At 42.8% G+C, this 15,201-nt stretch overlaps 1 protein-coding gene across 2 annotated transcripts in view; it reads right to left on the bottom strand.

Annotated features, from left to right (window-relative positions):
- The window catches only part of LOC124789684 (ATP-dependent translocase ABCB1-like), a 238,757-nt gene extending 225,740 nt beyond the window's left edge, over window positions 1–13,017 (bottom strand). The window contains exon 1 of one of the 2 annotated variants that reach the window (XM_047257121.1): window positions 12,900–13,017. The gene's annotated coding sequence lies outside the window, so the exon portion shown is untranslated. The remainder of the gene's footprint in view (window positions 1–12,899) is intronic. The other variant, XM_047257119.1, reaches the window with a different exon arrangement.
- Window positions 13,018–15,201: the final 2,184 nt, after the last annotated feature.

The following is a 15,201-nucleotide window of genomic DNA, read 5'->3' as shown; positions in this document are numbered from 1 at the left end:
TAAAAAACGTAGGTTTGTGTTATAAAACATACTTCCGTGCATTTTTGTATGGTTTGTATTAAACAATTACACTAGCCCCTCTCCTCACGTTCGGTCTGTGGAATCGGTTCGTCAGTATTTGATGTGGTTTACGAAATATATCAAGCGGTAATGTTAGGTGACTCACCCTGTATAACGTTACTAACTGTATTAGGGCACAGTGCAGGTACCCCGAGTAATTTCCGGGCGGGAAGGTGTGCCGAACCCCGGCATGAATCCGCCTGGCGGATTAGTGTCGAGATCCTGTGTGCCGGCCAGTCTGTGGATGGTTTTTAAGGCGGTTTTCAATCTGCCTCGGCGAATGCTGGCTGGTTCCCCTTATTCCGCCTCAGTTACACTATGTTGGCGATTGCTGCGCTAACACTTTCTCCATGTGCGCGTACACCATAATTAGTCTACCTCGCAAAGATTGGGGTTGCCCTTGTCTGGTGTGAGAAGGTTCCCAGGTGGGTCCACCGGGGGCCGGATTGCACAATAACCATGGGTTCGGTTTAGGGCAGTGGTGGGGTGCGTGGACTGCTATAGCCTGTTGTGGGGTTGTGAACCACTGAGCGCTACGGTGGGGACGAAGCCTCTCCGTCGTTGCTAGGTACCCAGTTCCATACCGTACAATAAAGTACAATGACCTGAGTAACGCAACTCGTCCACCTTCCTGGAGTTGACAGTAAACAAACCGAAACACAAGGAAGATGCACACTGATTATTCTATCAGCTGCCTTTACTTGAAAGTTTGTGTGAACACGATGGACACCAACAAAGAGAAGGTAGATATGCTGCTCATCTATGGAGAATGCAGACGGTTGAATGAACGACCGTTGTGCATTTTCCTAGTGGTATCCCATGCACATGCACTGTGTGCTAGTGTAGGAGAGTCAAAGCCAAATTTGTGTTACGTTTGTAATAACGAAATGTTTACATGAAGAATATTACGATTTTGCATACGTCTTGAAGTGAAGAAGTGGATGACCGAATAAACTGGTATACTCCGTTCGATCATGTCTCGTGAGGCCCAACGCTACCTATCGACAGCCGCGTCATCCTCTGCCGATAGATGCCGCTGGTTTTGGATATGGAAGGGCATGTGGTCAGCACATCATTCTCCTGGTCTTCGTCAGTTTTCGTGATCAGAGCCGCTACTTCTCAGTCAAGTAGCTCCTCAATTGGAGTCACAAGGGCTGACTGCATCTCGCTTGCCAACAGCGCTCGGCGCAACCGGACTGTGACCCACCCAAATGCTAGCCAAGGCCAACAGCGCTAAACTTCGTTGATCTAGCGGGATCCAATGATACCGCTGCGGTAAGGCCACTGGAGAATAAAAAAGTACACGGCGCTGTTCAAAAAGGATGTACTGCTGTTGATACCTTTGTACCGAAAAAAAGTTGCAAGACCGGAAGTCATGCTGGTCTATGTCCCACAGGTAGCTAAACATCGTTTGCTTGATACATTTTTTTAAAATTTTGCATCTAGACAAAAATTTATTTGTGTTGGTGAGGACAAATTGTGGCCAACAGCCCTGCTGCAGTGCTAGAGTCCGCGCAAGATATGTTAACCAATGCGCAGTGACCAATTTTCGTTCAAAACCCTGGGCAAGTTCATTCGTTTGTTTGGGAGGGGGGCCAACAAGTGTTTATCATTTTTTATTTGCTTGTAGATTTATATATGTTCCTTATGACGTGCCTATCATTTCGTTAATCGTCATAGTTTTTGTGATATTTACGAGGAAACAAGAACATTACATGAAATTCGAAAAAAAATTGCAATAATAAATAGGGGTCGCTGTGATTTTGCGTTCGATTCATGTTACTTAGTATGTTGCTGTGTATGAAATTTAGCTAACATATTGAATTTTTCTTTAGACGTGGGTAGAGGTTTCCATCTGTCACCAACCTCAAGAAAATTGGTCTGACGCAGCACACTCATTTGACATGTCGCCACGCCAGAGATAAAACCAGAGCGAAATATTCACAACATTTGTCATATTTCGTAAATGGTTTGAAATATCGATATGTGATTTTGGCAGCTGATAGCACACAAAGAGGAGAGTATCTTTTCATATGGTTATTATGTAGAACTTCATTATCTATCGTGTTATTATAATAACTACAAACTTTTTGAAGAATGTAATTTCTAAGCGCCATCGTTAGCTGATGAAACGAGAAATGCTATGAGGCTCGAAATGACATAAGTGAAGACATAGCACGGGTATTTTCATAAGATACTGACCTTACGTTTGCTCATTTCCTCACTTAATAAACCATTGTTTCAGAATTCTCCCACAAATGTGTCTCCACAATTTAGTGAGGTGAGACTGTGTAAACTCCGCTGTGTCTTGGCAAAGGAATCAAATTTCAACATGACAACAAGAGAAATGCGTATGTTTACCTCAAAATTTGGCACTCATGACAATTTTCTGGAAGTTACAAATGGTTACCAAGTCAGACGAAAGTAAATCGCTGCATTTTCGGCGGAATTCTTTTTAGATACTAAACAACCAGACATGACAGATCTTTTTGAATGGTCACCTTGCAAGTGTGGTTATGGAGGGCCCCACTTAATATTTACAAAAAAAGTGAGTATAGGCTTCAGTTTAGGTCGGCACTTCCCCTCCAGCAATCGGCATTTCCCCTCCAGTGCTGACGTTTACCCCTCGAGCACCTGCCCACAGCCTATACCACTAATACTCTCCCCATACATGCCCTGCCAACTGCACATCTACCGGTCAAAGTATTCTGTGCGCGCTCTAACAGCAGCTCTCGTCAGGTCACCTAAGTTAAGCGCCATTGGGCTTGGCTAGGAATTGGATAGGTTACCATTCAGGTCTGCCGAGCGCTGTTGGCAAGCGAGGTGCACTCATCTCTTGTGAGGCCAATTAAAGAGCTGCCTGACTGAGAAGTAGCGGCTTTGGGCAGAAAAACTGACAACGGCAGGGAGAGCAATATGTTGACCACATGCCCCTCCATTTCTGCATCCAGTGACGCCTATAGGATGAGGATGAGATGGCAGTCAGTCGACCTCTCAAGGCCTGTTCTAATGGGGAGAGAGAGAGAGAGAGAGAGAGAGAGAGAGAGAGAGAGAGAGAAGAGGAGATAAATGGCACGCTCTATGTAAGAAATGATGTTGTAAACAGAGTGAAAGTGACATGTAAAACTAATCGAAAAGAATTCCCTTCACCATCAGACCGACCATTTTCAGAGTCGTTAGACTGTTTAATGACACAAATAATATGGAAGTTGATTTGGATTAAACACGTTACAATTCATTTGAGGAATCTCCAGTGGTCAGTATTTTAGCTCGTACATTATTTCCATGCGTTTTTCTATACACAAGCGTTCGATTTTTAGCCTGTGTATACAAGGATGTATGGAAATAGTGTAGGAGCCAAAGTTCTAACAATTGAAGAGGCTTCGAAACTGGCAGAAGTAAAGCTGTGAGTAGCGGGCGTGAGTCGTGCTTCGGTAGCTCAGACGGTAGAGCACTTGCCCGCGAAAGGCAAAGGTCCCGAGTTCGAGTCTCGGTCGGGCAGTGTAGTTTTAATCTGCCAGGAAGTTTCATATCAGCGCACACTCCGCTGCAGAGTGAAAATCTCATTCTGGAATTGAAGAGGCTTTAAAAGAAATGAAAAGCGTCTGGTTTGGATTAAATTTTATACAGTTGCAAAAGATGGAACACCTCCCATATTACTTATAAAAGTGCAACGACAGAAGACTGCCATGAAAAACAAAAATACAGCCTGATTAGTTACATTCCGCACCTAGAATGTGTGTAGGATCGGATAGGAGCAATGAAAAACAATCGAAAACAACGAATCCAACGTATTCGGACTTGTTGGGCTGATCGGTTACAGTCCTTATGACAACAGACTCATAGAGCTAGTTGCGGGGTTAGGGGTGGGTTCAAAATGGCTCTGAGCACTATGGGACTTAACATCTGAGGTCATCAGTCCCATAGAACTTACATCTACTTAAACCTAACTAACCTAAGGACATCACACACATCCATGCCCGAGGCAGGATTCGAATCTGCGACCGTAGCAGTCGTGCGGTTCCAGACTGAAGCGCCTAGAACCGCTCCGCCGGCGGTGAGGGGTGGGTGTGGTAAGGAATGTGACATGTAAGATATAATTGTGCAATCCCTGAAACAATTCCAAATAGATTTCATACAAATATCACTTCCTATGTGGTAAAACGCAAGGATACATTGTCTGAAGGTTGGGAAGATGGTGTCATAAAAAATAATCGAAAACGTCTGATGTTAATTCTGTGTCTATACTCTGAAGGGTTGACTATTTACATCACAGATAGACTTCATCTTCTTCCCTCTCGGGAAATCAGGTAGTGTACTAGTTTCCGAAACCGTTTACAAAGTAATTGTTTTCACCTAGATGAGTTGTAAGGAGTTCCTCAATAAAACTGTGTTTTTCCTTGTCGCAGCGATATTAATTACTGATATAACGGTATCAGCTCTCTGTTTTTCATAGGAGGGTAATAATTTCTGTTGCTAGTGTCACAAATGTGAATGAAGTGAATTAAATTGCATTTCAGTCTCTAAAATCGGGTTAGTAGTTTAGGACAATCTACAGTACTATTAATGGCTATCTGATTTGAAATTTTGTACTTTTATATCCATATCGGAGAAAGGGAAAGGGAATGCAGTACCGCAGTTGTATTTCCTCCATTCCCTTTTTATACTAGTGTTGTGTTAGCCCAACGTTCTGTTACCAAAAGCAACAGTCCTACTGGAGTATGAAATTACGAACTTATGCTTAAGATATCAACTGGAATGTTGTTCAAAACAGATAGTTCCTAAATTACATATACAGTTAAATCTTCTAAACTGCATATGGGATTTCAATGACAGAAACTCTATTGAGGTCACTTCATCTGCAAAATTACCAGCAGAATATTATGAGAAGAGTTGGTAACGCACACGCAAAGGAAGTGGAAAACTTTAAAATTTGTGTACTGCAGGAAATAAAAGGAAAAATTGAAATCCTCAAATGATCTCAGAAGAATTGCAAGCAGGAAGGGAGCTAATTGTTTAGGCCATAAGTGGGGTAGTTTACAGAAAAATATAAGGTATTACAATTCGAGGACATACCTTCTTTATTTTTATCAACTTACTAGCTGGAAAAAGAATTAGAAGATTGACTATTGAGATGTATATTTGCTTTATAAATGAAATACTAAACTGGACCCTGTTAAATATATACTAACCAAAAAATTAAGGAAGATTTGTTTCCGTTTGTAATGTACGTGCAAAAATTAATAACAATTTTGTACAAAAATTTTTGTTTTCTTATTCGTTACCATACCAAAAATCCTAAAATAGCCTCCTGTTTACGACTTGGTAGCGATCTTACCAATTTTGTAAAGTGTCCTGATACGTGCGTTCTTTCTCTAAAGAATATGGTATTACCAGACTGAACGCTATGTTTTATGGCCACAGTGAATGACCTTATAGTTTCTCTACCTCGTGATGACTGGGTGTTGTGTGCTGTCCTTAGGTTAGTTAGGTTTAAGTAGTCCTAAGTTCTAAGGGACTGATGACCATAGATGTTAAGTCCCATAGTGCTCAGAGCCATTTGAACCATTTTGACCTTATAAAAACAAGCAGTCTGTACCGTGCACTCAATGCCAAATGTGTGTATTTGGTCCAAACTATACTACTGTGTTCTTCAGTGTGATCACTGGTGCCAAAGCTTTAGAAAAGCGTCTGCGTTCTAACAGGGAGCGTTGACCTAGATCAACATTTAGCGTGCCGGGAACAGTGTCACTTTCTGATAGTCGTAGCTAAGCATTCCACCTGATGAGCTGTGGGCAAAGGGGCAGCCCCACTGACGTCAGCCTAGGTGCCCTGCCCTAGACCATGCTCTCGGGGGTGTATTAGACAACAACCGCAGTTGACGGAGAAATACGTGGCAAATCATGGTGCAATGTGGCTTTGTTGCTGACTTAGCTCTCTATGCAGCGATACGCGAGGTACTGTGTACGTCTTAGCTGCCTGTAGACGTTGAAAGAGATGAAATAAAACGTCCAAATAAATAAAACTTCAACACAATCATAGGATCAAACGCTACCCCACTTTCTTATCCTACCACACACAGTGGCAGTAGCACTGCAAATGCTTACATAAAAACTACATAAACATATACAGTGGCCATCTTACGATTTTGTAAAGTGCCCTGATATGTGTCTTCCTGACTAAAACACGTTACCAGAGAGGAAGCTACGATTTAAAAAGGACAGTTAAATTAAAACTAAACTGATAGATGAAAGTAACTATTTATTTTTCCAAAAGTAATCGCCATATCTGTGAGAGAATCTGTCAATGGATTTATGGAAAAAATGTTTGCGAGTGCTTATGGAAACATGATTGCACTCAAATGTGCACCTCTTCATCCCAAACAAATCAAAGCTACGAATGTATTTCTTCACGTCTCCAAGATTCAGGAAATCGTATGTGGAGAGATGAGGACTCTAAGGAGTATGTTTAAGGGCTTTCCAGCGACATTTGTGCAGCGTATCGAAACAACAATAACGCTAGATCTAGTTAAGGTCACAACACTTTTTCGTTTGGCTGCAAGAGCCCATTGCTCATTGAATTTCTGGAACATGGTGCTAAAATTAACGCTACTAAAACTAAAGCGTGCCATCAGGTCCAAACGCCCAGGAATATTGTCAGCCAGCACCATTGTGTTGGTAGATATAGCCCGCCCACATGCTGGCCAAGCTCTTTTTGACTACACTGCAGAAGATTCGCTGTGAAGCCCTCACACATACTCCATACACTCCGATTTCTCCCCATTCAATTTCCATATCTTTGGAGCCCTGAAGAAAGACATTTGCGGCCGTCGATGTGCTTTGGTGAAGAGATACACGATGTGATCAAAAGTATCCGGCCACCCCCAAAAACATACGTTTTTCATAATAAGTGTGTTTTACCAAGTTGTTAAGGCTTTCGTGGCCACTTGTTGACAAACTGCCTATTGGCTTTTGTCTCGGGTTCTTCGGCCGACGTTCATCTGATGATTTTACTGACGTTTCACCAGCACCAGTGTTAGAGAAGCACTATCAGAGAAGCTGTAGAAATACAAAAACACGTGAACAGCTTCAAAAAGAAAGAGGAAAGCCTTAAGGTAAACGGATCCTGGCTTCCCGTACTGCAGCGAATGACCGTCGCAGGTGGCAAGAGGAGAACAGCACGGGAAATGACCGCAGAGAAGCCCTATGACGTTGGCGTGCCAGGTACATACAGTCTGCGCCCGCGGACTCGGCTCCAGTTCACCACCGGCAATGGAAGGTGAAGCTTTGACAATGCCAGCCACTCGTGCTGGCGAAACCTCAGTAAAATCATCAGATGAACGTCGGCCGAAGAACCCTAGACAGAAGCCAATAGCCAGTTTGTTAAGTGCATTTTGCTGCCACCTACTGCCAGGTACTCGATATCAGCGACCTCAGTAGTCATTAGACATCGTCAGACAGCAGAATGGGGCGCTCCGCGCAACTCACGGACTTGGAACGTGGTCAGCTGATAGGGTGTCACTTGTGTCATACGTATGTACGTGAGATTTCCACACCCCTAAACATCGCTAGGTCCACTATTTCCGATGTCATAGTGAAGTGGGAACTGAAGGGACACGTAGAGCACAAAAGCGTACAGGCCGACCCCGTCTGTTGACTGACAGAGACCGCCGACAGTTGAAGAGTATCGTAATGTGTAATAGGCAGACATCTATCCAGACCATAACACAGGAATTCCAAACTGCATCAGGATCCACTGCAAATACTATGACAGTTAGGTGGAAGGTGAGAAAACTTGGATTTCATGGTCGAGTAGCTGCTCATAAGCCACACATCGCGTCGATAAATGCCAAACGAGGGGCTCGCTGGGTGTAAGGAGAGTAAACATTGGACGATTGAACAGTGGAAAAACGTCGTACGGAGTGACGAATCACAGTACACAATGTGGCGATCCGATGGCAGGGTGTGGGTATGGCTAATTCCCGGTGAACATCATCTGCCAGCGTGTGTTGTGGCAACAGTAAAATTCGGAGGCGGTGGTGTTATGGTGTGGTCGTGTTTTTCAAGGAGGGGCTTGCACCCCTTGTTGATCTGCGTCACTATCACAGCACAGGCCTACATTGAAGTTTTAAGCGCCCTCATGCTTCCCACTGTTGAAGAGAAATTCGGTGATGGCTATTGCATCTTACAGCAGGTTCTGGCATCTGTTCCTAATGCACGGCCTGTGGCGGAGTGCTTACAGGACAATAACATCTCCGTAATGTACTGGTCTGCACAGATTCCTCTCCTGAATCCTGTAGAACACCTTTGGGATGTTTTGAAACGCCGAATTCGTGCCAGACCGCACCAATCGACATCGATACCTCTCATCAGTGCAGCACTCCGTGAAGAATGGGCTTCCATTCCCCAAGAAACGTCCCAGAACCTGATTCTACGTATGCCTGCGGGAGTGGAAGCCGTCGTCAAGGCTAAGGGTGGGCCAACACCAAACTGAATTCCAGCATTACCGGTCGAGGGCGCCACGAACTTGTGAGTCATTTTCAGCCAGGTGTCTGGATACTTTTGACCACGTCTGGGTACAATCATGATTCTATAGGCAGTTGCAAACATTTTTCTATGATAGCATCGACCATCTTAACTTAAAACTAGATAAGTTTATTAACAGTTACAGTGATTATTTTCAAATAATACAGAGTTTACTTACTTTTTTGCATGTGTCTCATTTTCATGTGACTGTACCATATATAACTACAGTGTGTGGCCTGACGCAAACAAACAGTGTTTAGTGTGCACCTCCTGCTGTTTTTGTCTGTGTAATGTAAAGTTCAGAACAATGTTTAGCAATGTACTAAATTTAACAACCAGTCGTTTACTGAAGTGATAAAAACTTTATTTCTGTACACAAGAATATTAGGAGAAGAGGTGGTTACATAGATTCAAGGAGATGTGTGTTCTAATAGCCTACAGTTTTAATTATTTACGTTTAAACTACACAAAAAATCGATTACATAGGCTATGACGCTATTTACAATTCGGTGGCCACCTTGCAAATTCTTTGAAGTGCCCTGACTAAGAACATAGTATTACCAGTCTGTAATTTGCAATTTATAGCTCCATGGTGCAGCTATGTATTTTTCACACTAATAAATATTAACAGAGTTGAAGGAAGTGCTAAGTGACAGAATGATGTGAGAATGAAACTATGAGCTTCCAGTGCCTAGACTGTCACATCTTCTAGCACAGTCGCAGTCTGACGGCACTGGGCGATAGATTTTGTCTGCACTATTGTATCTAGACGCTGTTAAAAACTCCATATCAGCGTGATATGTCTGTTAGTGCCACACACTTTTAGTGCTGCAGCTGTGGCCTGGCCTATGGCTTTCATGGAATGATAGTCACGGCAGTGTTTGTATATTATAAACAGTGTTAGTTAGAGGTGTTCTGAGGTTTGTGGGAGATAACTCACGCAATCACTATGCGTCAGTGGCTCTAAACCATGTGATGTAACTTCTGTCCAGTTCTAAAATTGGATTATGATTAAGATCTTAGGTGATGCCTTAGTGACAGGCAAGAACCGTTTGTAAAAAGTGGCATGCATCATGTCACTTGCGATCCTGATGCCAGTCTCGCTAGGTGTGGCGTCTGCTGGTTCAGCTGTCACATGCTCTGCTGGCTGATAGGCTGGACCAACTTACCCATGATCATGGCAGTCTCACTTCAACACATTGATGGACTTTGCGATCTGCTGATGCTGTCTCCTGTTGCTTAACTAAATAAAAAACATGTTCGTATCCTACTTAGTTCATTGCTAAAAAGCTTTGCTAATAGTATCAGATGCTGCAGTGGGAGGCATGGTCGGTGTTGCGATCTGGACAAGTGGTTCATCAGGTAGGAAATAGTTGTCAGAGTGGCATTTGTTTAAATATACGTTGCTGTCCTGTTCTATTCTACAACACACACACAGAAGTAATATTGTTTAAAAATTAAAAATCTCATAGTTATGATAATGCACATGTGTATTTGAATGGCGATTTTGAAAAGTAGTTGGGTGGCAATGACAGGTAGTTGGAACAGACTGGTTGAAGATACTGCATGCCCATTTTCTTACCTATTTGAGGATGAAGCTGTTAACAGTCAGCATGGGGTGACAGGCATCTACCCACGTTCCAGACTGCATGATATGGCGTTGCTCTACTGGAAGTCTTGACATATCTCACATTGGTGAAAGCAGCATTTAGTTAAAGCTAGACAGCTTGGTCTGGAAGTCTTGGAGAGGATGACCATCGAAGCACTGAGTGGTCAGCTGTGCATCCATTAGTTTTAGAAGAGGCAGTGGACTCTGTTGATGCATGTGGCCTACCCATTTGGCGCTATAGTGCTTGAGTCTGGTGGCAGGTTAACTCTGCTACTGTGAAGGCTTGGCTTTCACTTTGACCAGTGGCAGGGGTGGTGGTGAGGGGCAGCATGCAGACCACAGAGGCTCTTTTCAGGATGGCATTTGCTTGGAGAAAGATGAAGTTCTTATCCTATGTCAGAAGTGATGCCAGTTGTTTAAACAGTACGCACTTCTAAACTTAAAGGAAGTCGGTTTTGGGGTTCTAAACTAACGATGGGACATGCTTCACCAGTACCAGCCAATTTTTTTTTTTTTTTTTTTTTTTGCATTTTCCACCATTTTACTCTCCTCAGCACAAGTGATCTGAAGACCATGCAGGCTGTGCCAGGGTCCATCAGGTCTACCATCTTGGGTTCTATACTTAGCACAAGTGATCTGAGAACCGTACAGACTGTCAGTATTCACAAAGTCCAACATCTTGGATTATGATGTTATAGGACTAAGGGAAACATAACATGCAGGCTGTGCCTGTACCTCCAGGCCCACCATCTTGGATTGTTATCTTGAATTCTGATGTCACACGGCTGAAGAAAACACAGTATCCATCTTGTATTCTGATCGTAGCAATAGTCACCTGGTAAGTATGCAGGATTTGCCAGTATCAACAGGTCTGCCAACTTGGATTGTGATATGGTAAAGCTGTGCCAGTATCCATCCTGGATCGCTATCCTGGATCGCCATATTGGATTCTGACCTCATAGGACTGTGTCAGTACCCCCAGGTCAGCCGTTGTGGATTCTACATTTAGCCAAATGACCATACTGGGTTTTTGAATTACCCACCAACAGGACCCATCCTTGAATTTTTGAATTTCCCACCACGTGACACTTTCAACAATTGTGATTTTAGCAAAATGGATCTGCTATGACACAGGAGTTGGAATAATCCCTGTCAGCACAATTAGACTGTTTTGAGTCTCCTGCCAATTTTGGAATTTACCATCACTTTATATATAAGGCAGAAGGCCTACATCAGAGGGGCGGGAGGGGGGGGGGAGGAGAAGCGGGAAGGGGAAATCTGGCATGTTGCATGATGTGATAATCGATGAGATGACTGTAAACTTGACAGCAATGCAGCCTGTACCAGAACCCACTTAGCTGCACTATTTACAGTACCGTTCACATTTCACCCACTGCACCTTTCCTAACAATCCATCCAGATAACACCAAAAGTATTATTATAGTAACAGTGTGGCAAAATGGCCTGGTGAAAATCTCTCAAATGAATGCCACTCCAGTGGCTTGGGTGTTCCTGATCTACTGCAGTAATCCTTCCAAGGAAAGGGAACCTACAGTTTAGTACAGAATCCGAACCACATATCGTTTCTGACGAATCTTAACGTTACTGATAGGTGAAGGCGAGATTAAAGACAGACAGAGACATTCCATGGCTCGACGAGGCCTCTGTCCTACAGCCTTTCTAGGTTCGCGCTTTCCCACTAGGTCATCAGGCCAGATGCCATAGGTATAAACAGAACTGGACAAAAACACCCTTGCACAGGAAAACAAGCCGCACCTGACCATTTATCTGATAATCTCACACGTAATGTTGACAAGTGCGTGTGATATAACGAGCTGGTATACATTAGTTGGAAGCAGGGAATCCCTTATCACTGAGACACACAGTTCCTGTACACACAAATGACACGGAATCTTTTAGTTAAATGGAGTTCCTGATCAAGCACTTTGTGTATACCATTCAAAAGCACGATCTTGTTGCAGATGGTTGAAGGGACATCATCTGCTTCCAAAATCAATGGCAAATGAAATCGCAGTGTCGCTTATGCTGGGTTGCTATGGGGCAGGGGCTTCATATGTGTATTGGCTCAAATGGTTCAAATGGCTCTGACCACTATGGGACTCAACATCTGTGGTCATCAGTCCCCTAGAACTTAGAACTACGTAAACCTAACTAACCTAAGGACATCACATACATCCATGCCCGAGGCAGGATTCGAACCTGCGACCGTAGCGGTCACACGGTTCCAGACTGAAGCGCCTAGAACCGCACGGCCACACCGGCCGGCTATGTGTATTGGTCATCTACATTTTACATATTACTTCGCAGTCTTAATTCATGCTATGGGATACTGAAAACAGCTATCCAGAAGATTTTATTACACCTCTGATAGCTTCAAAACACGCCACTGTTCTCATAGGAACCGTCATCAACTGATTAAGCTCAACAAAATAGCGTTCTGAAACACATCGCAGTACACAGCTCCCCGGAGTGTCAAGCACACGCTTCGAGTGGTTCGACTACGAACTGCTAGAGAACTCAAAGAAAAAAAGCAAGGATAATCTGCAGGAGTCAAGAAATAAAGAGGAAGAGGAGAGTACAAGAAAGCAAAGGGAGATGAAGTTAGAGATGGGCAAGAGGTAGAACAGGTTGTAACGACAGCTTTGGAGAAGAAATGACATGAGAAGCTTCTGATAGGTACGTACGGTTAGTGGGCGGTGTGACGCGTGCAGGCTGGGACATACGCCGCGGCATGGTGTCGGCTCTGGATGCCTTCCAACAGAGCAGCACGGGAGGCGGCGGGCGGCGTCTTCCGCCGCTAAGCGAAGACAGAAACAGGAGACTTGAGCGAAGCGCCGCACGTGACCAGAAATAGCAACAAGGACGCGCCGCTCGCGGGTTCATGAAATCAGTGTTAAGTAACGGCTGCAGCGTCCACTCGTTCGGCCGATCCTGCACTCGGCATCACGCATCTGCACTTTACAGAAGCCCATCTCCGAAAATTAATGCGGCTATAAACTTTTAAAGTTAACTAGACGTGGCTATATGATACTTCGAATGCATTATTTCATTTGGTGCGTTAAGAGGATACACCAGTGTAGAAATTTTTTGAACTTGTTTTCTTTTTGACTTATAATGTTCCTCAAGAGTATTTATAAGATTCATTCATCTTAAGTATGCCATAAATCGTAAAATATGTGAAAACATTGGTTAATGTAATGCTATGTTAGTTACCGGCAGCGTATGGATCCTGTTAGTTTCGGATAGTACCACGGAGGGCATTAGTATCAACTACGATACTTTTTTCGACAAGATTTCTCTTCGTAACATGATTTGTTTATAGTAAACATGCTGAAAGCACATGTTTGTTTCGTGTCAGCTTAACTTGTCATTTCGATTTTCTTTATACGAAGTAAAACGTGAGTGCTTGAATATAACAAACATATTTATACCGACATGAAAAGGTTCGAAAACTAATTACAGTCGTGCAAAAAACTCTTCGATTCATAAATAAGCGGAAGCCAGTTAATCGAGATAATTTCGTCAAAATGAGAGTATTCAGAAATCGACGAAAAAAGGCCAGCTTTACTGTGCTTGCAATGCCGATTAAAGGCTTGTTTTCTAATGTAGCACGTAGGATTTTTGCGATATATTTTCATTTCGATTCTTGGTGCACGTTGTTATAACATTTTTGGCGAAAAAATTGACTTTAACTCCCTTATCTAACGTCCAGTGGTACTCCTATCCAATGTATCATTACCACACACCACAGCAAACTTTTATGGATGTATACCACGTTTCCCTTTTCTGCAGCCGAGAATCCCATGCCGGCACGTAGCTTGCAACGAGTATCTTGAGTAAAAGCCATTTTGATGGTTCACTATGGCCTTGCCGTCTGTCTAAATTACTCGAAATTTCGCACATGTGCAGTCGAACATCAAGTTCCAAAAAACTTATCTGTATTACTAAATGGCTAAAGGGCTCAAACTGTCCCATAGCCATTTGCGACAGATATTAAAATTTTAAAATGCTCTCGTAATCTACTCATAAAGAGGTATAATTGTGCGTTAAAGTCTTAACACAATAAATCAAGAATGAAAGTTAGCAACTGTGTATATATTATGAGGTATTACAACTCATGGCGCGCAAATTACTCAGACTATATTCATCCAGTATTTGAGAATGCGAGCACTCGACGACTGTCAGTAATCTTAACACATGATTCTAAAGCTCTTCAAATTTCTTTGTTGTCACTGATATCCCCCCCCCCCCCCCCGACACACACACACACACACACACACACACACACACACACACACAAAATAATGAAAGAAAAACAAATTTATTGTTTATTAGATTTTCGCAGTTCATCAGGCATTAAAGCGTTATATGTTTGTGTATGTGAAACGTATGTATGAATAAGTCGAATGTGTAAAAGAAATCTGTGTATGTGGCTGTAAATTTATTTCGATATATATCATTTTTTCTTTTCTTTCTTATGAAATAATCTGAATTGTCAAATCAGAACAATAACTTTATTTTATCGTAGCCAGAGATTGTAATTAAGGAACCACATTCCTGGAAATACCAATTCTTTTTTTTTTATTTTGGCAAATGAAACTAGCTGTCTCCATTTTCCCCTTCCGCATACTTGCGTCTTTTTCTGTCTGATCTCGATCTGTGAACATGTTAGCGGGAATCCCCTATTACTAAGCGGAAACAGATTATATTGCGACCGTCCTAGTTTCCTGCATAATGAATGCAATTTAGTACGTACATGAAATGCATTCGCCGTTGCGAATACGAGCAACCATCAGCTATATATGGGAATGGCGACAAGAAAACTAAGATAATTTAAAGGGGAAGTCGTTCGAGTGCAAATCCTTAAGAGGGATAGGAATGAGGGATAGGAGATAACAGTAAACATGAAACACGGATTTCATATTTTTTTTTAAATTTTTCTATATTATAACCGTTCCTTGGCCTGTACATGCAGATGCTCATTAT

This window comes from Schistocerca piceifrons, chromosome 3 (genome assembly GCF_021461385.2).
Source record: "Schistocerca piceifrons isolate TAMUIC-IGC-003096 chromosome 3, iqSchPice1.1, whole genome shotgun sequence".
NCBI lineage: Eukaryota > Metazoa > Arthropoda > Insecta > Orthoptera > Acrididae > Schistocerca > Schistocerca piceifrons.
This window is presented reverse-complemented; position numbering and strand designations above follow the sequence as displayed.